This window comes from Loxodonta africana, chromosome X (genome assembly GCF_030014295.1).
Source record: "Loxodonta africana isolate mLoxAfr1 chromosome X, mLoxAfr1.hap2, whole genome shotgun sequence".
Lineage (NCBI taxonomy): Eukaryota > Metazoa > Chordata > Mammalia > Proboscidea > Elephantidae > Loxodonta > Loxodonta africana.
The window spans coordinates 14,033,895-14,056,663 of NC_087369.1; the positions used below are offsets into that span (position 1 = coordinate 14,033,895).

Genomic DNA, 22,769 nt, shown 5'->3' on the forward strand with positions numbered 1-22,769 from the left:
TCTCTTCGCCATTTTTGGTAATGTTTTGTATTCTGTTTATGCCTTGTATTAGGGCTCCTAAGGTTGTCCCAATTTTTTCTTCCATGATCTTTATCGTTTTAGTCTTTATGTTTAGGTCTTTGATCCACTTGGAGTTAGTTTTTGTGCATGGTGTAAGGTATGGGTCCTGTTTCATTTTTTTGCAAATGGATATCCAGTTATGCCAGCACCATTTGTTAAAAAGGCTTTCTTTTCCCCAATTAATTGACACTGGTCCTTTGTCAAATATCAGCTGCTCATATGTGGATGGATCTATGTCTGGGTTCTCAATTCTGTTCCATTGGTCTATGTGCCTGTTGTTGTACCAGTACCAGGCTGTTTTGACTACTGTGGCTGTATAATAGGTTCTGAAATCAGGTAAAGTGAGGCCTCCCACTTTCTTCTTCTTTTTCAGTAGTGCTTTGCTTATCCGGGGCTTCTTTCCCTTCCATATGAAATTGGTGATTTGTTTCTCTATCCCCTTAAAATATGACATTGGAATTTGGATCGGAAGTGCGTTAAATGTATAGATGGCTTTTGGTAGAATAGACATTTTTACTATGTTAAGTCTTCCTATCCATGAGCAAGGTATGTTTTTCCACTTAAGTATGTCCTTTTGAATTTCTTGTAGTAGAGCTTTGTAGTTTTCTTTGTATAGGTCTTTTACATACTTGGTAAGATTTATTCCTAAGTATCTTATCTTCTTGGGGGCTACTGTGAATGGTATTGATTTGGTTATTTCCTCTTCGGTGTTCTTTTTGTTGATGTAGAGGAATCCAAGTGATTTTTGTATGTTTATTTTATAACCTGAGACTCTGCCAAACTCTTCTATTAGTTTCAGTAGTTTTCTGGAGGATTCCTTAGGGTTTTCTGTGTATATAATCATGTCATCTGCAAATAGTGATAACTTTACTTCTTCCTTGCCAATCCGGATACCTTTTATTTCTTTGTCTAGCCTAATTGCCCTGGCTAGGACTTCCAGCACGATGTTGAATAAGAGCGGTGATAAAGGGCATCCTTGTCTGGTTCCCGTTCTCAAGGGAAATGCTTTCAGGTTCTCTCCATTTAGAGTGATATTGGCTGTTGGCTTTGCATAGATGCCCTTTATTATGTTGAGGAATTTTCCTTCAATTCCTGTTTTGGTAAGAGTTTTTATCATAAATGGGTGTTGGACTTTGTCAAATGCCTTTTCTGCATCAATGGATAAGATCATGTGGTTTTTGTCTTTTGTTTTATTTATGTGATGGATTACATTAATGGTTTTTCTGATATTAAACCAGCCTTGCATACCTGGTATAAATCCCACTTGATCATGGTGAATTATTTTTTTGATGTGTTGTTGGATTCTATTGGCTAGAATTTTGTTGAGGATTTTTGCATCTATGTTCATGAGGGATATAGGTCTATAATTTTCTTTTTTTGTAATGTCTTTACCTGGTTTTGGTATCAGGGAGATGGTGGCTTCATAGAATGAGTTAGGTAGTATTCCGTCATTTTCTATGCTTTGGAATACCTTCAGAAGTAGTGGTGTTAACTCTTCTCTGAAAGTTTGGTAGAACTCTGCAGTGAAGCCGTCCAGGCCAGGGCTTTTTTTTGTTGGGAGTTTTTTGATTACCATTTCCATCTCTTTTTTTGTTATGGATCTATTTAGTTGTTCTACTTCTGAATGTGTTAGTTTAGGTAGGTAGTGTTTTTCCAGGAATTCATCCATTTCTTCTAGGTTTGCAAATTTGTTAGAGTACAATTTTTCATAATAATCTGAAATGATTCTTTGAATTTCATTTGGTTCTTTTGTGATGTGGTCCTTCTCGTTTCTTATTCGGGTTATTTGTTTCCTTTCCTGTATTTCTTTAGTCAGTCTAGCCAATGGTTTATTAATTTTGTTATTTTTTTCAAAGAACCAGCTTTTGGCTTTGTTAATTCTTTCAATTGTTTTTCTGTTCTCTAATTCATTTAGTTCAGCTCTAATTTTTATTATTTGTTTTCTTCTGGTGCCTGATGGATTCTTTTGTTGCTCACTTTCTATTTGTTCAAGTTGTCGGGACAGTTCTCTGATTTTGGCTCTTTCTTCCTTTTGTATGCGTGCATTTATCGATATAAATTGGCCTCTGAGCACTGCTTTTGCTGTGTCCCAGAGGTTTTGATAGGAAGTATTTTCATTCTCGTTGCTTTCTAAGAATTTCCTTATTCCCTCCTTGATGTCTTCTATAACCCAGTCTTTTTTCAGGAGGTATTCTTCATTTTCCAAGTATTTGATTTCTTTTCCCTCGTTTTTCTGTTATTGATCTCTAGTTTTATTGCCTTGTGGTCTGAGAAGATGCTTTGTAATATTTCGATGTTTTGGACTCTGCAAAGGTTTGTTTTATGACCTAATATGTGGTCTGTTCTAGAAAATGTTCCATGTGTGCTAGAAAAAAAAGTATACTTTGCAGCAGTTGGGTGGAGAGTTCTGTATAAGTCAATGAGGTCAAGTTGGTTGATTGTTGTAATTAGATCTTCTGTGTCTCTATTGAGCTTCTTACTGGAAGTCCTGTCCTTCTCCGAAAGTGGTGTGTTGAAGTCTCCTAATATAATTGTGGAGGTATCTATCTCACTTTTCAATTCTGTTAAAATTTGATTTATGTATCTTGCAGCCCTGTCATTGGGTGCATAAATATTTAATATGGTTATGTCTTCCTGATCAATTGCCCCTTTTATCATTATATAGTGTCCTTCTTTATCCTTTGTGGTGGACTTAAGTCTAAAGTCTATTTTGTCAGAAATTAATATTGCTACTCCTCTTCTTTTTTGCTTATTGTTTGCTTGATATATTTTTTTCCATACTTTGAGTTTTAGTTTGTTTGTGTCTCTAAGTCTAAGGTGTGTCTCTTGTAGGCAGCATATAGACGGATCGTGTTTCTTTATCCAGTCTGAGACTCTCTGTCTCTTTATTGGTGCATTTAGTCCATTTACATTCAGCGTAATTATAGATAAATAAGTTTTTAGTGCTGTCATTTTGATGCCTTTTTATGTGTGTTGTTGACAATTTCATTTTTCCACATACTTTTTTGTGCTGAGGCGTTTTTCTTAGTAAATTGTGAGATCCTCATTTTCGTAGTGTTTGACTTTATGTTAGTTGAGTCGTTACGTTTTTCTTGGCTTTTATCTTGAGTTATAGAGTTGTTATACCTTTTTGTGGTTACCTTATTATTTACCCCTATTTTTGTAAGTAAAAACCTAACTTGTATTGTTCTATATCGCCTTGTATCACTCTCCATATGGCAGTTCAATGCCTCCTGTATTTAGTCCCTCTTTTTGATTATTGTGATCTTTTACCTATTGACTTCCATGATTCCCTGTTATGTGTATTTTTTTTAATTAATCTTAATTTGTTTGTTTTTGTGATTTCCCTATTTGAGTTGATATCAGGACGTTCTGTTTTGTGACCTTGTGTTGTGCTGATATCTGATATTATTGGTTCTCTGACCAAACAATATCCTTTAGTATTTCTTATAGCTTTGGTTTGGTTTTTGCAAATTCTCTAAACTTGTGTTTATCTGTAAATATCTTAATTTCGCCTTCATATTTCAGAGAGAGTTTTGCTGGATATATGATCCTTGGCTGGCAGTTTTTCTCCTTCAGTGTTCTGTATATGTCGTCCCATTCCCTTCTTGCCTGCATGGTTTCTGCTGAGTAGTCTGAACTTATTCTTATTGATTCTCCCTTGAAGGAAACCTTTCTTTTCTCCCTGGCTGCTTTTAAAATTTTCTCTTTATCTTTGGTTTTGGCGAGTTTGATGATCATATGTCTTGGTGTTTTTCTTTTTGGATCAATCTTAAATGGGGTTCGATGAGCATCTTGGATAGATATCCTTTCGTCTTTCATGATGTCAGGGAAGTTTTCTGTCAGGAGTTCTTCAACTATTTTCTCTGTGTTTTCTGTCCCCCCTCCCTGTTCTGGGACTCCAATCACCCGCAGATTATCCTTCTTGATAGAGTCCCACATGATTCTTAGGGTTTCTTCATTTTTTTTAATTCTTTTATCTGATTTTTTTCCAGCTATGTTGGTGTTGATTCCCTGGTCCTCCAGATGTCCCAGTCTGCATTCTAATTGCTCGAGTCTGCTCCTCTGACTTCCTATTGCGTTGTCTAATTCTGTAATTTTATTGTTAATCTTTTGGATTTCTACATGCTGTCTCTCTATGGATTCTTGCAACTTATTAATTTTTCCACTATGTTCTTGAATAATCTTTTTGAGTTCTTCAACAGTTTTATCAGTGTGTTCCTTGGCTTTTTCTGCAGTTTGCCTTATTTCATTTGTGATGTCTTGAAGCATTCTGTAAATTAGTTTTTTATATTCTGTATCTGATAATTCCAGGATTGTATCTTCATTTGGGAAAGATTTTGATTCTTTTGTTTGGGGGGTTGTAGAAGCTGTGATGGTCTGCTTCTTTAAGTGGTTTGATATGGATTGTTGTTTCCGAGCCATCGCTGGGAAACTAGTTTTTCCAGAAAATCCGCTAAAAAAATGCAGTCAGATCCCTATCAGAGTTCTCCCTCTGGCTCAGGCTATTCGGATGTTAATGAAGCCGCCTGGGGAGGGTGGGGGAGGGAACAGAGAGATAGGAGAGTAGCACCTCAGAATATAGCCAGAGTTGCTTGTCTTGGTTGGAATGACTATTATATCTGAGATTCCCACGGGGCGTGTCGCCTATGTGTGCTGGCTGTGTGGAGATTGCCCCCGGGGGGTCTGGCCCGCTGGAGTCAAGGTCAGATCCTCCGCTTCCAGCCCCACGCCCAGCGTCAAGGCTCCCCTACTGGGACGGTGCACTCTCGACTCCAAAATCAGTTGCTGCCTCCCGGGGATTTCTCGTCCCTCCAGCTGCGTTGCCGTGCCGCCCCCGCCACCCAACTGGGCCCCCTCCTGGGGTTAGTTCAGGGGGGTGGAGCAGCTCTCCGTGTTTATGCCGTACCTGCGTCCAGTCCAAATCCTGGCGAGACAGTTCCCCGGCTGGGACGCTGCTCTCCCCGTTCCAAGACCAGTCACTGCCTCCCAGGGACTTCTTCTACCGGCTGCGTCCCTCGCCGCCCGCGGAACCGGCTGGTCCCCCTCCCGGGGTTAGTTCAGGGGGGTGGAGCAGCTCTCTGTGCTTGTGCCATACCTAACTGGTATGCTGGCTCCAGGCTCTGAAAACAATCGCTGCTTCCCCGTATTAGTTCGTTCTCCGTCTCTAAATCTGTGTTTGTTGTTCAGGGTTCGTAGATTGTTATGTATGTGATCAATTCTCTTATTTTTCCGTGTCTTTGTTGTAAGAGGGATCCGAGGTAGCGTCTGCCTAGTCCGCCATCTTGGCTCCGCCTCCTTCCCATCCTCTTTTGATGCTTTCTGCATCATTCAATATTTTGCCATAGAACTCTTCAATATTGCAACTCGAGGCTTGAATTTTCTCTTTGGTTCTTTCAGCTTGAGAAATGCTGAGTGTGTTCCCTCTTCTGTTTTGGTTTTCTAACTCCAGGTCTTTGCACATTTCATTATAATACTTTGTCTTCTTGAGGCACCCTTTGAAATCTTCTGTTCAGCTCTTTTACTTCATCATTTCTTCCATTTGCTTTAGCTACTCCATGCTGAAAGAAAGTTTCAGAGTCTCTTCTGACATCCATTTTGGTCTTTTCTTTCTTTCCTGTCTTTTTAATGACCTTTGGCTATGAGTCAGAATTGACTCAACTACTGTGGGTTTGGTGTTTTGTTTTGTTTTTTCCTTTCTTCATGTATGATGTCCTCGATGTCATTCCACAACTCGTCTGGTCTTCAGTCATTAATGTTCAATGCATCCAATCTATTCTTGAGATGGTCTCTAAATTCAGGTAGGATATATTCAAGGTCATACTTTGGCTCTTGTGGACTTGTTTTAATTTTTTTCCTCTGTAACTTGAACTTACATATGAGCAATTGATGGTGTGTTCCACAGTAGGTCCCTGGCCTTGCTCTGGCTGATGATATTGAGCTTCTCCATTGCTGTTTCCACAGAGGTAGTCGATTTGATTCCTGTGTATTCCATCCGATGAGGTCCTCATGTATAGTTGTCATTATGTTGTTGAAAAAAAGTAGTTGCAATGAATAAGTCATTGGTCTTACAAAATTCTCTCATGTGATCTCCAGCATTGTGTCTATCACCAAGGCCATATTTTCTAACTACTGATCCTTCTTTTTTTCCTACTTTTGTATTCCAATAACCAGTAATTAACAATGCATCTTAATTGCATGTTTGATCAATTTCAGAGTGCAGAAGATGGTAAAAATCTTCAATTTCTTCATCTGTGGCATTAGTGGTTGGTGTGTAAATTTGAATAATAGTCATATTAACTGGTATTCCTCGTAGGCATATGGATATTATCCTATCGTTGACAACATTGTACTGCAGTATAGATCTTGAAATGTTCTTGAAGATGAATCCAACGCCGTTCCTCTTTAACTTGTCATTCCTGGCATAGTAGACCATATTATTGTCTGATTCAAAATGGTCAATACCAGTCCATTTCAGTTCACTAATGCCTAGGATATCATTGATCTTTATGTGTTCCATTTTGTTTTTGATGACTTCCAATTTTCCTAGATTCATACATCATACATTCCACGTTCCGATTATTGTAATCCACGTATTAAGGTCAACTCTACTTTGAGGAAGCAGCTAGCTCTTCCCAATTTGTATCTTGAGTGCCTTCCAACCTAAGGGTCTCATCTTTCGGCACTATATCAGACAATGTTCTGCTGGTATTCATAAGGTTTTCATTGGCCAGTTTTTTTTTTTTTTTAGAAGTAGACTACCAGGTCCTTCATCCTAGTCTGTCTTAGTCTGGGTATTTGAAATACTGGTGGCATAGCAACACACAAGCCAACACATTACGACCAACTGACAGACGAGTGGTGGCAGTATGTCTTAGTCACATTGAATTTTGAGTCTACTGAATTTTGAGATGCTGAGTCAGTAATTGGTCACAGCCTATGGAGCTCAAGGAAGAAAGGTGAGCCGGAGATATGCAGTTAGGTCTTCTGTGGCAATGATAGTGATGGACCCTTGGGCAGTCCACCAACTCAAATGAGCAAAAGACGACTTTATTTTTTATCACTCAGCTTCTTTTCGGTCTCTGAGTTTCCAACCTACCTGACTCTCAAGAAGCATAATTCAGTCATTCTGGAGGTCCTCACCTCCCAGGGTTTGGGCACAGTTTCTGGGTCTGCTATAGTGACAAATTAGGGTGGTGTGTTTGTGTGTGTGTCGAATCCATTTCTTAGTCATTTCCACATAGAGTTGGCAAGTCCGTTCTCAGGACCAACAGATCCCCCACCCCCAGTGCTCCTATTTCCTTCCATCTTCACTTCTCTCTCCAGAAGGGACAGAGGAACAGCCTTCTCCCTTTGCATTTCCTGGAGACCCAACTGATGTCCTTGAATACCTTTACCTCCATAAACCCCCTGTGGTCCCCTAAGACCTTTAGGCCTGTAGAAGACAAAATGCAAATAACTCAACTACACCAGCACATATCCCCCTAGACAGTGTCAGTGCCAGGAGCTTAAGGTCAGCTTTAAGGGAAAGAAAAAAGAAGACATCCTCAGTGATTACTCTGCCTCCCAGAGTCATCTCAGTGTCAAAAGTTACAAGTTGTGTCTACAGCAGAGTTTTGCCAAGCTTAGTCTTTAGATCACTTGTATCAGGATCATCTGGGCTCTTATTTAAAATGCAGATGTCAGGACTCTACCTTCAGATATACTGATTCAGGGGCTCCAGGAATATCCACCTTCAGATATACTGAATTTCAGGCCCTAGGAATCTGCAGGTGATTCTATTAGCCAAGGACGTTTGAGAACCACTCACTAGACTAGGGTCTCAAAGCATGGTCCCCGCAGCATCAGCGTCCCCTGGGAGCTTGTTAGACATGCAAATTCCCAGGCCCCAACCCTAAACCTACAGAATCAATAACTCTGAGGTGGGGCCCAATGATTTATGTTTTAACAAACCCCACCCACGAGGTGGTTCTGATGCCCACTCCAGTTTGAGACGCACTTTTGAACACTAATCCTAAAGCTGTGGTTCTCAATTTGCCTGCATATTTTAATCACCTGTGATCTTTAAACTCCAGAGGCTATAACCAAGACCGATGAAATCCAAATCTCCACTGGTGGGGCCAGGCAGTAGTAATTTTTAAAGCTCTTCAGAAAATTTCAAGGTGCAGCCAAGGTTAATGAAGTGGGCTGAATGGTGGCCCCCCAAAATATATGTCTACATCCAAATCCTTGGAACCTGTGAATGTAGCCTTATTTGGAAAAAGGGTCTTTACAGACGGAATTAAGTTAAGGATCTTGAGATGAGGTCACATTTGAGTTGGTGGACTGAGATTCATGCCAGATACATTAGAAATGTGTTCAACTATCAGGTCATTTTCCACCTGGCTATATTCTTGCATAATTTGATGTGTACTTTTTCTCTTCAAAATCTAACTCAGCAGGTGAATTTGGAAAATAGGTTGAGAAGTCTGAGCTTTATTCCATATCATTTCTAATTTATGAAATTGACCTCTCTCTAGTTCAAAAGCGAGTTAAAGTCCTCTACCTCTCTCCATGTGGGAGGATCAAAAGATTATTGTTGCTGGTGTTGGCTATTCTTAAATCTTAAACACATTGATACCCTTAGGGAAAATGATGAATAAAAATTGTTTTTATTTTGAAACTTGGGTTACCTTAACTAAAACTGCCCTGAAACCAAAAACAAGACTTTTATACATGTGTGTATTTTGTTAACCTTCACGGCAATTTCAAGTTGTAGACTCTTTTTATCCTAAACATTATTACATATGAGATCCATTCCTGTGTCTTTAAGTCGAATTTGTAGGGAAGTTGAAAGAAGTTCATAGGGTTCTTATTTAGCCCTATTTTAGTGCAAGAAAAGGCTCCAAGCCTTTTCAATGATTTAGAAAAGCTGAACGTGCAGGAAGTGTAGGTGATTGTGATAAGGCCTTTCCTGCCAGTAGGAGTTGGTTCAACCGTTTCAAAGTGAGGGCAAATTTACATATCATTAAAGCAAGTACTAAAAAACAAAACAAAACAGCCTGTTGTCGTCGAGTCGATGCTGACTCATAGCAACCCTATAGAACAGAATAGAACTGCCCCTCCCCCCTCCATAGGGTTTCCAAGGAGCGGATGGTGGATTTGAACTGCTGACCTTTTGGTTAGCAGCCTACCCGTTGCCATCGAGTCGACTCCGACTCATGGCGACCCTATAGGACAGAGTAGAACTGCCCCATAGAGTTTCCAAGGAGCGCCTGGTAGATTCGAACTGCTGACCTTTTGGTTAGCAGCTGTAGCACTTAGCCGCTACACCACCAGGGTTTCCTGGTTAGCTGCCTAACCAAAACCAAAGCCAGTGCTGTCAAGTCGATTCCGACTCATAGTGACCCTATAGGATAGAGTAGAACTGCCCCATAGAGTTGAACTGTCCCATAGAATTTCCAAGGAGCACCTGGCAGATTTGAACTGCCGACCCTTTGGTTAGCAGCGGTAGCACTTTACCACTACACACCATTTAAAAAAAAATTTAGTTGTCCCTAAATTGGGCGTTAGTAACTGGGGAATGCTTGTGTTGGGGGGTTTGCGCCATCTAGTGGCAGACTGGTTATTAACGCTAGTCATTTCCGAAGCGTTAAGACCTCTCTGAGGTTCCTTGGAGTGCTCATGCAGAAATGAAGAAACAAAAGTGGTTGTCTCCAATGCTAAAAGCACCACGTCTAGAGGGATGGAAACTGAAAAAAAAAAAAGACAATTAGAGGGAAATAGAAAAGAAAACATGTTGTGGGGGGCGGGAGAAGAAGAGGTACTCAGGATTGTGAGGAATTGAATAAAGACCTTATCATGGAGAAGCAGCCTAAATTATAGAAGTAGCCCTTCTCCAATCATCTCTCCATGCCAAGCCCTGGGCCTCAAACCTAACAGATTGTTCTCTTGCTTTCCAGACTGCCCTCATATTTTGGAATCGAGTGGCTGCCTCCCACCCAAATTTTCCTACACTTTTTCAGTCTCTGGTGTTAACCCTTCCACCACGCGCCCCCTCAACCCAGAGCACAACCTTAATTCTTACTTTACCAAGAAATTTGAGGCCTACCAATATGCGACTCCTTAAACTCCCTCCTCCTCTCTACATCAAAATATGTTTTATGTCCTGCCTTCCTCAGCATCTTACAACCACAGGATTCTTCCCAAAGAGTCTACCCTCCTTTCCCTTCTCCCAAGAGGAGGTGGCCTTTCCCCAGGTAAGTCGAAAACTCGTCCTCCCTGATCCTGGTTCTAACTCCTCCCCCTTACTTGGAAAACTTGCCCATCAGATTCACACCATCTGTTGTATAATCACTCTTTTTCATTTTGTTGGCTTTTTCTCCTCACCTGAACACACATCTTTTTATTATCTTCTCTCCAAAGATGTTTGTTGCAGCATTGTTTGTAATTTCAGAAACTTAGGACAAACCCAAATGTCAATCAATGGGAGACTCATTAAATAAAATGTAACATCCGTACAATGTGTACAGCATAGCCATCTTAGGAAGAGAATGAGACAGATCTATAGTGTTGCTATGAGTTAGAATCAACTCAGTGGCAAAGGGTTTGGTTTGGTTTGGTTTTTGTATATATGCGAAGGAGTCCCTGGGTGGTGCAAATGGTTAAGCACTTGACTACTAGCTGAAAGGTTGTTGATTTGAATCCACCCAGAGGCATTTCAGAAGAAAGGCCTGGCGATCTGCACATGCAGAAAGGAAGAAACAAATGCATTGAGACCCTTAGGGAAAATAATGAATAAAAATTGTTTTTATTTAGAAACTTGGGTTTTGCCTTAACTGAAACTGCCCCGAAACCAGGAATAAAACTTTTATACATGCGTATATTTTAACTTAAAAACTTTGTTTTAAACAATGGATTCTTACATATGACACCAAAAGTACAAGCAACAAAAGACAAAAGAGATCATTGGACTTCATCAAAATGAAAATTTTTTGTGCATCAAAGGACTTTATCAAGAAAGTGAAGAGACGATCTAGAGAATGGGAGAAAATATTTGGGAACCATATATATGATAAATGTTTAATAGCCATAATATATAAAGAACGACTACAACTGAACAACAAAATGACAAACAACTCAATTAAAAAATGGACTGAAGACTTGAATAGACATTCCTCCAAGGAAAATATACAAATGTCCAATAAACACATGAAAATTTGCTCAAGGTCGTTAGTTATCAGGAAAATGCAAATCCAAGCCACAATGAGATACCACCTCACACCGGCTAGGATGGCTAGTATCAGAAAAATGGAAACTAATAAGTGTTGGCGAGGATGTGGAGAAATTGGAATCCTCATGTAGCTGCTATGAGGAATGTAAAATGGTGCAGCTGCTATGGAAAGCAGTTTGATGGTTCCTCAGAAAGTTAAATGTAGAATTGCCATATGACTCAGCAATTCCACTTCAAAGTATACACCTGAGAGACTTGAAAGCAGGGACTCAAACAGGTACATGTACACCAGTGTTCACTGCAGCATTATTCCCAACAGGCAAAAGGTGGAAACAACCCAAGTGTCCATCAACAGATGAGTGGATAAACAAAATGTGGCATGTATATACAATGGATTATTATTCAGCCATAAAGAGGAGTGGAAATCTGATACATGCTTTAGCATGGATGAACGATGAAAACATTATGCTGAGTGAAATAAGTCAGTCACAAAAGGACAAGTATTATATGATCCCACTTACATGAAGTATCTAGAATAGGCAAATACAGAGAGACCAAAGCTTATCAGTGGTTTACCAGGGGCTGGAGGGAGGAGGGAGTGGGAGTTATTGCTGAAGGGGCACCAAGTTTTCGTTTGTGGGGATGTCAAACTTTGGGAAATGGATAGCAGTGATGGCTGCACAACATGGTGTATGTGATTGTACATTTACAATGGTTAAAACGGCAAACTTTGTTTTCTCTGGTGGGTTTTTTTACTACAATAAAATTTTAAAAAGAGGTGGGAAATAAGGACAAAGGATTGACAGGACCTGGAAAACCCACCAGGAACCTCTTCTCAAAATAGTGATTGCTGGGGAACTATTGCTGAAAGGATACTGAGTTTCTGTTTGGGATGACGAAAAAGTTTCAGAAATAGATAACCAAAAACCAAACCCACTGCAGTTGAGTTGACTCCGACAGAGTAGAACTGCCCCATAGGGCTTCCAAGGAGTGGCTGGTAGATTCAAACTACCAACCTTTTGGTTAGCAGCCGTAGCTCTTAATTACTGGGCCTCCAGGGCCCCATTAGAAATAAAAAAAAATGGGTGACAAATGTACAACATGGTGAATGTAGTTACTGTCACTAAATTGTACACTTAAAAATCGTTAAAATGGGAAATGTTTTCCTATATATATTACCATAACAAAATTATATAAAAACAAAACAAAATAAAAAACACTGATTGAATATTTAATATTGTTTGGCTCTTGACTTAAGACATTCATGAAGGGAGAAGTTGAAAGAACCCAAGAGCAGAAGTGGAGCGCTGAGAGTTCCAATACTTGCTCTGCCACTATTGCACTCTTGACCTTTGGCTTCAGTTCCTTTATCCATGAAGTAAGGGAGGGGTCCTTCCAAATCTGAAGTGCTGAGGTTCTTTGTGGTGTCTTAACCCTTTATTTGGGAGACACCAAAAAACACAGGAAAGGGTTACAACTGATGGGATGACCCAGATTTTCAGATTATTGCTCTGTAACCTGAGGACTAACTCAAGAAGGGAATTTACCCACCCAGCAGTACCAAGGAAGAAAAGGCCTGCCGACCTGCTTCCGTTAAGAATTACAGCCAAGAAAACCCTAAGGAGCAATTCCACTGTGTAACACAAGGGGTCACCATGAGTCAGAATCGACTTGACAGCAACTAACAACAACAGGGACCTTGTCTAGTCCCTGTACCTGTGAAGTCAGACATGCTGTTGGAAAGAGGTATTCCATATATCATGATGAAATGAGATTTGATTTGGTTTAGCTAGACCACCATATACAGCTGCACAGGTTGTCCCCTGCACAAGACCAAGTGAGGACTGTAATTTAGCTCTTCCCTCTGTTACCCAGCTCCATGCCGTGATTTAAGGCTACACTGGCCCATAGGAAGAGTGCTTTTAACAAACACATTCACCCAGAGGGGCGCCATTTTCTAACTGGCACTGAGGTGTCGTGCAGGCTAGCACTTTAAGTTTTTGTTTGAAATGTGAAATAATGCTACAAACGGAAAACAACCAGCTGAGGTTGGGAGTGAGCATAATGGGGTAGGTGTAAATCAGGGTGAGTTGTAAGACTGAAAGGGTCAGGAAGAGTGGGTTAAAGGGATCTAAGAGCCAGGGAGGGAGAGAAAGTAGGAAGGGAACTTTGGAATTGTGGGAAATGGTGCAGAGGGACCATGAGAGACATGTCTTACAGCCCATTCACTTGTGTCTACACTGACGGGGAAGGACAGCCTGCTTTCAGGTGCCAAGGGAAGCTGCAACATGCCCTCCCTGACACAATCCCCAGCAGCTGTCCTCCCAGTAGATCTGCATCTCAATTTACAACCAGCGTGAGGCCACATCATATCTGGCCATTGTGGAAAAGAACCCTCTGCCTTTCTCCATCCAAATACTCTGCTCAAAAAAATTTTTCATTTACATGCCTCCTTTCCCTTTAGCCTTTCTATCGTTAATGTTGCTTCCTTTTTTTTTTAATTGTGACACATAACTAAGTCCAGGCACCTGGTGTTTCCCTTGGCCTTGAGCCTTCTCCAGGGTTCCCTGCTGTTTTCATATGCGGTGCTCTCACGCAGCCCTGATGTGGAGAAGCCATTTGCTGCTCCATGAACCCTCTGGTGGTTTATCAACTCTGGAAGGAAGGGCTGCAGCCAGGACTGGGTATGGCCCCCGAGAGTGGTTCTCTAGGCCTACTCCAGGCATTGTGAGGCAGAAAGCAGAAAGAACAATCCTAAGAATACTCTTTGTTGAGTGCTTGCCTGATGACAGGTACTGTTCTAAGAGTTTCACAAGTATGAACTTGCTGAATGAGGAAGGTACTATTATTCTTATCCCCATCTGATGGATGAGAAAACTGAGGCTCAGAGAGGCTCATCAGGCCCAGCAGATTATTGGTGCATCTGTCACGCACATGTTGCCTGGCAGGCTCACCTGGTGGGAACAGTTAATAATGGGTCTTCTCTGATTTGAAATGAAAATCTGTATAAACATGAACGGCAAGGACAGGAACAAGGAAAGACTCGCTCTAGGAGATGCCCAAGCTTGTTGGCTGTCCAGCAGACCATCTGGCTCCTTTCCATGTGGGACTGAACTCCTGGTTCAAAGTGACCTTCCCGCCCTGGTGTCAATTCCATTTCATCATTTAGGGTTACTGGTTGTGTGGGAAAGCCTGGGAAGGCTCATTTGATTTGAGTAAATAACTCATTTTTGTGAGTTTACCTGGCATAGACACTGTACTGTATGTGATTATAACCCATGCATGCCCCGTGCTTTATGAAATCCCAACAGACTGGCCTATAATGGGCTCCCATGTTGTGGCCAGGAAGCCAGAGCTTGTGAGGCCAGGTGCAGTGCAGTGAATTACTTAATATGGCCCTTCTAGCCATTCATGGTCTTGTGGCTACCACAAAATGATTAGGTGGGACTATGCAAATAGGGTGTTTGTGGCCCACCAAGGGGATTGGATAGTCTGCTAAGAATGCAAATAAGGTGCATGGAACCCCTGTGGGAGTGGGGCCCTGCAAATAAGGTGTATGGAACCCTAACGAGGGGGTTGGTCAGTTTTGCCATCCCGCTAGGCTTAAAAAGAGAGCCAATTCCAGAGCAGAGGGGGGCTCTCACTATCATCGAGAAAATAGGGCCACAAACACCCTTTTCCTCCTGTCTATCTGCACCATGCACCAAGTGCCATGCCTCTGAGCAGCACCAATGCAGTCCCCCAGATCTCGTGCTGCACTGTCCCCCGGCCCCATCCAGTTTGCCCCGGTTCGTGCTGCAAACTACCCATCCTTGCCCATCCATCCCTGCTGAACCTGCCCTGCTGCACCATAGCTGAGTGACCAGTCCTGTCCACCTGGACAAGGTGGTGAAAAGTATCATGCCCACAGGTGAGCAAGCAACAAACATGTCCAGCTCACCTGCCCAGACATAACCAAATAAAATGAAAAAAAAAGCAAGACAAAACAAATTTACAATAAAAAAATAAAGAAAATAATTCCTGAATGTCCCAAAGACAGCAGACAATATCAAAACATATAAGAAAACAGGACAGGATGGCTCCAAAAAAACCAAAAAAAACCCAAACCCACTGCCATCGAGTCAATTCTGACTCATAGTGACCCTATAGGACAGGGTAGAACTGCCCTGTAGAGTTTCCAAGGAGTGCCTGGTGGATTCGAACTGCTGGCCTCTTGGTTAACAGCCACAGCACTTAACCACTATGCCACCAGGGTTTCCATGGCTCCAAAACAACCAAAATAAAACACCGGAAGACCTTCTGGTAGAAGAAAAGGGATTGAAACTACATGACAGGGAATTCAGAACTCTAATATTCAGGGTTGTCTACGAGATGAAGAAAAATGCAGACAAAAATAAGGAAAAAAATAGACTAAATCATAGAAAAACAGACAAAATCAGAGAAAACACAGACAAAGCAATGGAAGAATTCAGGAAAATAATACAGGAACAAAATGTCAAAATAAACAAAGAACTAGAAATCACACAAAAATAGCAATTAGAAATTAAAAGATAAACAACAAGATTTTAGAAATGGACAGTGCAATAGAAGGTTTTAGGAGCAAATTTAAAACAATGGAAGACAGGATCAGCAAAATTTAAGATAAATCCTTGGATACCACTTTGAGAAAGAAATCAGAAAAAAAGAATGAAGAAAAATGAAGAAGCCCTGAGAATGATGTGGGATACAATCAAAAGCAAAAATTTGCTTTTTTTTTTTTTTTTTTGTTCCAGAACAGGGGGAGAAAATGGAAAACACAGAAAGGATCATTGAAGATTTGCTGACAGGATACTTCCCTAGTATCATGAAAGATGAAAAGTTCACCCTATATAGGATAGACTCCAAAAGAAAATCACCAAGACATATCATAATCACACTTACTAAAACCAGAGACAAAGAGTCCTGAGAGCAGCTCGAGAAAAATGAAAAGTCACATATGAAGGGGAAACAATAAGATTCAACTCTGATTACTTGTCAGAAGCCATGCAGACAAGAAGGCAATGGGATGACATATATAAAACCTTGAAAGAAAAAGAACTGCCAACCAAGGATAATAGACCCTGCAAAACTCTTGCTCAAATACAATGGTGAAATTAGGACATTTTTAGATAAACAGAAATTAAGGGAATATGTAAAAACCAAACTGAATTTACAAGAATTATTAAAGGGAGTGCATCAGCTAGAGAACCAACAACATCACACAACAGCCTGAATCTAGGACACGAGACAGCATCAGCCAGATACCAACCTAAGTAATGAGCTCTCAAAGGATAAAACAAAACTAAAAGATTTACAACAGGGAACCAGAGAAGACAATCTGTAAATGACAACAATGTCAGAACAATAAAAGAGAGAATAAATGGTATAGGTATAGAACTTTCAAATGGAGAGGAAGTCAAGGCGATATCAAGTAATAAAAGACTGGATTCGACTAAGGAAGATGGGGTAAATTTCAAGGTAACTACAAAGAAAGTTAACAAACCTACTCATCAAAATAAAGAAGAAAAACAAAGTGTCAGTAAACAGAAAATCTACAAAATGAAAGAAATAGAAAAAAACCCACAAACAAAAGGAATTCAGCACAGGAGAGTAAAAGAAACAAAGAAAACATCAGTACCACAAAAAAGCACTACAAAATGACAGCAACAAACTCACACTTACCAATAATCACATTGAACATAAATGGCTTAAATGTACCCATAAAGAGACAGAGAGTGGCAGAATGGATAAAAAAACAGGGCTCATCAATATGCTGTCTACAAGAGACACACCTTAGAAACAAAGACGTAAATATATTAAAAATCAAAGGATGGGGAAAAAAATTATCAAGCAAACAGCAGCCAAAAAAGAGCAGAAGTGGTAATACTAATCTCAGATAAAATAGACTTAACAAAAATTCACCTGAAAGACAAGGAAGGACATTATACAACAATTGAAGGGACAATCCACCACGAGGCCATAACCATAATAAATACCTATGCACCCAACGACAGGGCTCCAAAATACATACAACTCTAACAGCACGGAAAACAGAAATCGACAATTCCACAATAATAGCAGAAGACTTCAACACACCACTCTCAGTAAAGGACAGAACATCTAGAAAGAAACTCAATAAAGATACAGAAGATCTAAAGGCTACAATCAACCAACTTGACCTCACAGGCATATATAGAACACTCTACCCAACAGCAGCAAAGTACACATTCTTTTCCAAGCACGTGGAACATTCTCCAGAATACAACAAATCTTAGGCCACAAAGCAACCCTCAACAAAACCCAAAACACTGAGATAATACAAAGCATCTTCTCTGATCACAACGTCATCAAAGTAGTAATTAGCAAAAATTAGTAGTAAAAATCAAATTCATGGAAACTGAATAACACCTTGTGTCATGGATTGAATTGTGTCTCCCCCAGATATCTGTCAACTTGGCTAGGTCATGATTCCCTTGTATGATTGTCTAACATTTTTGTCTTCTAAATGTGATTTCCCTAAATGTTGTAAATCCTATCACTATAATGTAATAAGATGGATTAGTGGCAGTTACATTGATGAGGTTTAGAAGATTAGGTAATGTCTTAAGCCAATCTCTTTTGAGATATAAAAGATAGAAGTGAGCAGAGAGATGGGGGACCTCATACCGCCAAGAAAGAACTGCCGGGAACAGAGCTCGTCCTTTGAACCTGAGGTTCCTGTGCTGAGATGCTCCCAGACCAAGGTAAGACTAATGAGAAGGACTTTTCTCCAGAGCCAACAGAGAGAGAAGGCCTTCCCCTGAAGCTGATGCCCTGAATTTGGACTTGTAACCTACTAACCATGAGAGAATACATTTCTTTGTTAAAGCCATCCGCTTGTGGTATTTCTGTTATAGCAGCACTAGATGACTAAGACACCTTCTTTAAAAACAACTGAGTAATAGAAGAAATCAAAGATGGAATCAAACCAGAATGAAAACACATCATACCAAAACTTTTGGGACACAGCAAAGGCAGTGCTCAGAGGTCAATTTATAGCAATAGATGCACACCTCAAAAAAGAAGAAAGGGACAAAATCAAAACATTAGCTATACAACTCAAGCAAACAGAAAGAGAACAGCAAAAGAAGTGCACAGCCACCAGAAGAAAGGAAATAACAAAGATCAGAGCAGAAACAAATGAAATAGAGAACAGAAAAACAACAGAAAGAATCAACAAAACCAAAAGTTGGTTCTTCGAAAGGATCAACAAAATTGACAAACCATTGGCCACACTGACAAAAGAAAAACAGAAGAAAATGCAAATAACCCAAATAAGAAAGGAAATGGGGAACATTACAACAGAACTAATTGAAATAAAAAGGATCATAATAGACTACTATGAAAAACTATACCGCACAAATTTGAAAACCTAGAGGAAATGGACAAATTTCTAGAAACACACTACCACATAAACTAACACAAACTGAGGTTGAAAATCTGAACAGACCTGTAACAACAGAAGAGGTTGAAAAAGTAAAAAAAAAAAAAAAAGCAGAAAAACTCCCAGCAAACAAAAAGCCCTGGCCCAAATAGCTTCATTGGAGAATTCTACCAAACATTCAGAGAAGAGCTTACACCAGTACTACTCAAACTATTTCAGGACATAGAAAAGGAAGGGATACTTCCAAATTTATTCTATGATGCCAGCATTACCCTGATACCAAAACCAGGCAAAGACACCACAAAAAAAGGAAATTACAGACAATATCTCTCATGAATATAGATGCAAAAATTCTCAACAAAATTCTAGCCAATAGAATTCAGCATTATATATATATAAAAAAATACACCACGACCAAGTGGGATTCACACCAACCATGCAAGGATGGTTGAATATTAGAAAATGAATCAATGTAATCCACTACATAAAGAAAACAATTACATGATTATCTCAATTGAGGCAGAAAGGACATTTGATAAAGTCCGACACTCATTCCTGGTGAAAACTCTCAATAAAATAGGTATAGAAGGGAAATTCCTCAACATAATAAAGGGCATCTATATAAAACCTTTTTTTTTTTTTAATATAAAACCAGGAAACCCTGGTGGCGTAGTGGTTAAGTGCTATGGCTGCTAACCAAGAGGTTGGCAGTTCAAATCCGCCAGGTGCTCCTTGGAAACTCTGTGGGGCAGTTCTACTCTGTCCTATAGGGTCGCTATGAGTCGAAATCGACTCGATGGCAGTGGGTTTGGTTTTTGGTTTATATAAAACCAACAGCCAACATCATTCTTAATGAATAGAGGCTGAAAACATTCTCCCTGAAAACAGGAACAAGACAAGGATGGCCTTTATCACCACTCCTATTTAACATTGTGCTGGAAGTCCTAGTTTGAGCAATAAGGCAAGAAAAGGAAATAAAGGGGATCCAAACTGGTAATGAAGAAGTTAAACTGTCCCTATTTGCGGATGATATGATACCATACATAGAAAACCCAAAAGACTACACGAGACAACTACTGGAACTAATAGAAAGATTCAGCAGATAGCAGGATACAAGATAAGCATACAAAAATCAGTTGGATTCCTATACACCAATAAAGACAACAACAAAAAGGAAGTCAGGAGGGGGTGGAGCCAAGATGGCAGAATAGACAGACTCTTCCATCGAGCCCTCTTTGCTACAAAGACCCGAAAAAACAAGTGAAATGAGTATATTTGTGACAGGCTGGGAGCCCTGAGCATCAAAGGTAAGCTTAGACAACGAACTGAGGGGCAGGGGGAGGTAGAGGCCGTTGAGTAGCGGAGAGGAGTTACCGGCCCTGAATAGCGGGGAGCCCTCAGGCACCGTTCCTGAAGTGGGCAGCAGTGGGCTGGTACTAGCGTTCAGCCGTAGTTTCCTCAGGGAGAAGCAGCCAGCCACACGGCCCACTCACACCTGTGGAACCTGAGGAGAACGGTGTGCTCTCGGCAAAAGCTAAGGATTTGTGTATATTTTACCACGCCCACCCCCACCCCCAAGCCGGCTTCAGTGGCTGAATCTCTGGGCCTGAGATGGACCCTGGTGAGCACCAAGAGCCATCCTTCCGGCCTTGGGGAAGGAAAAAATTTGGATCTGGGGGGAAAAGATAATTTGCTAGCTCCATTAACTGGGGGAGCTCAGGACAGAAGCAGCTCCTGTCCAGGCATAAACCGTCCGTGGACCTTGAACACCTTTCCCTTCTGCATGGACCCGTATGGGCCTATTTTGGGAGAATAGGCCCTTGTTGGCAAACTCCAACCATTTCAGCAGTGGGGTGGAGAGGTGGGTGTTTGATGTTTGACATTGCTTTGCCTATTAAACAAGGCCCTCACCTACCCACGACAGGGATCTAAGGACTGGTAGCTCCACTCAGGTCACCCAGCCACCCGCGACAGGGGTCCAAAGATAACTGGTACCTCCCAGTCCTTACAACCAAAAACTTTGGGTGCCCATGGTCCCTCTGCAGAAACCACCCATCAGCACACTCTAGGGAACAGAGATGCATTTTCCTCAGAGACGCTCGGGGGTTGGTTCTCAGCCCCCTGCCTTGTTCAGACCATGACCCCCTGCTGCAATCAAATACTGGTATATACGCCAATCACCCCTGCCCCTCTAAGACTGTAGGACAGAGCCTGTACCACACACCACTTGATATCAGCTACCTGGAAACCTGAGCTGACTTCATACAAGAAAACTGAATGGACTCCTAGACTGATATACCTGATAACAGCTCTAGCCAGCTGGGGACAGGACACCAGAGCTCCAAAGGCAAAAATAATCAAACTAGCTCACTCAAGCAACCCACAGGGGTATAACAAAACAAAACAAAGCAAGTAGCTACGACACAGTAAGCAAACATAAATAAATAACTTATAGGGTTATTGAGACAACGGTCAATATCAAGTCACATAAACAGACCATGATCACCTCAACAGGCTCTCAAAACAAAGAATCCAGGGATCTTCTAGATGGAAGTGCATTCCTGGAATTACCAGATGCAGAATACAAAAGTTTAGTATACAGAACCCCTCAAGACATCAGGAAGGAAATGAGGCAATACGCAGAACAAGCCAAGGAACACACAGATAAAGCAACTGAAGAAATTAGAAAGATTATTCAGGAACATAATGAAAAGTTTAATAAGCTGGAAAAATCCATAGACTGACAGCAATCAGAAATTCAGAAGATTAACAATAAAATTACAGAAGTAGACAACTCAATAGAAAGTCAGAGGAGCAGAACTGAGCAAGCAAAAGCTAGAATTTTGGAACTCGAAGATAAATCACTTGGCACTAATATATTTGAAGAAAAATCAGAAAAAAGAATTTAAAAAAATGAAGAAACCTTAAGAATCATGTGGGACTCTCTCGAGAGAAATAACCTACGAGTGATTGGAGTACCAGAACAGGGAGGGATAACAGAAAATACAGAGAAAATTGTTGAAGATTTGTTTGCAGAAAACTTCCCTGATATTGTGAAAGATGAGAAGATATCTATCCAAGATGCTCATTGAACTCCACATAAGGTAGATCTTAAAAGAAAGTCACCGAGACATACTATAATCAAGCTTGCCAAAACCAAAGATAAAGAGACAATTATAAGAGCAAAGAGAAATAAAAGAAAAGTCACCTACAAAGGAGAGCCAATAAGAATAAGCTTGGACTACTTGGCAGAAACCATGCAGGCAAGAAGGCAATGGGATGACATATTTAAAAAACTGAAGGAAAAAAATTGCCTGCCAAGAATCATATATCCATCAAAACTGTCTCTTAAATATGAAGGTGAAATTAAGACATTTCCAGATAAACACAAGTTGAGGGAATTCTTAAAAACTAAACCAAAACTACAAGAAATACTAAAGGGAGTTCTTTGGTTAGAAAATCAGTAATATCAGGTATCAGCCCAAGACTAGAACACTGGGCAGAGCAATCAGAAGTCAACCCAAACAGGGAAATCCAAAAAAACAAAGCAAGATTAAAAAAAAAAAAGCCCAACACAGGGTAACGGCGATGCTATTGTATAAAAGAAGACAACATTAAAATAGTAAAGAGGGACTCAGAAATGTAATCATACACCTTCCATATGGAGAGGAACATACAGCGATACAAAGAAATAAAAGTTAGTTTTAAATTTAGGAAAATAGGGGTAAATAATAAGGTAACCACAAAGGAGACAAACTATCCTACTCATCAAAATAAAATACAAGGGAAAAATACAGACTCAGCAGAAACAAAATCAACAACAACCAATATGAGGAAAGGACAATATATAAAGAAAATCTACTCAGCACATAAAATCAAGTGGGAAAAAGAAACCGTCAACACACAAAAAAAGACATCAAAATGATAGCACTAAATTCATACCTATCCATAATTACCCTGAATGTCAATGGACTAAATGCACCAATAAAGAGACAGAGAGTGGCAGAATGGATTAAAAAACAAGATCCATCTGTACGCTGCCTACGAGAGACACAC

General features: G+C 40.4%; 1 protein-coding gene across 12 annotated transcripts in view; it reads left to right on the plus strand.

The window, feature by feature from the left end:
* The window catches only part of TLR7 (toll like receptor 7), a 140,412-nt gene that overhangs the window by 66,340 nt on the left and 51,303 nt on the right, over window positions 1-22,769 (plus strand). For all 12 annotated transcript variants that reach the window (XR_010319733.1, XR_010319730.1, XR_010319731.1 and 9 more), the window contains one exon: window positions 10,002-10,298. The gene's annotated coding sequence lies outside the window, so the exon portion shown is untranslated. The remainder of the gene's footprint in view (window positions 1-10,001; window positions 10,299-22,769) is intronic.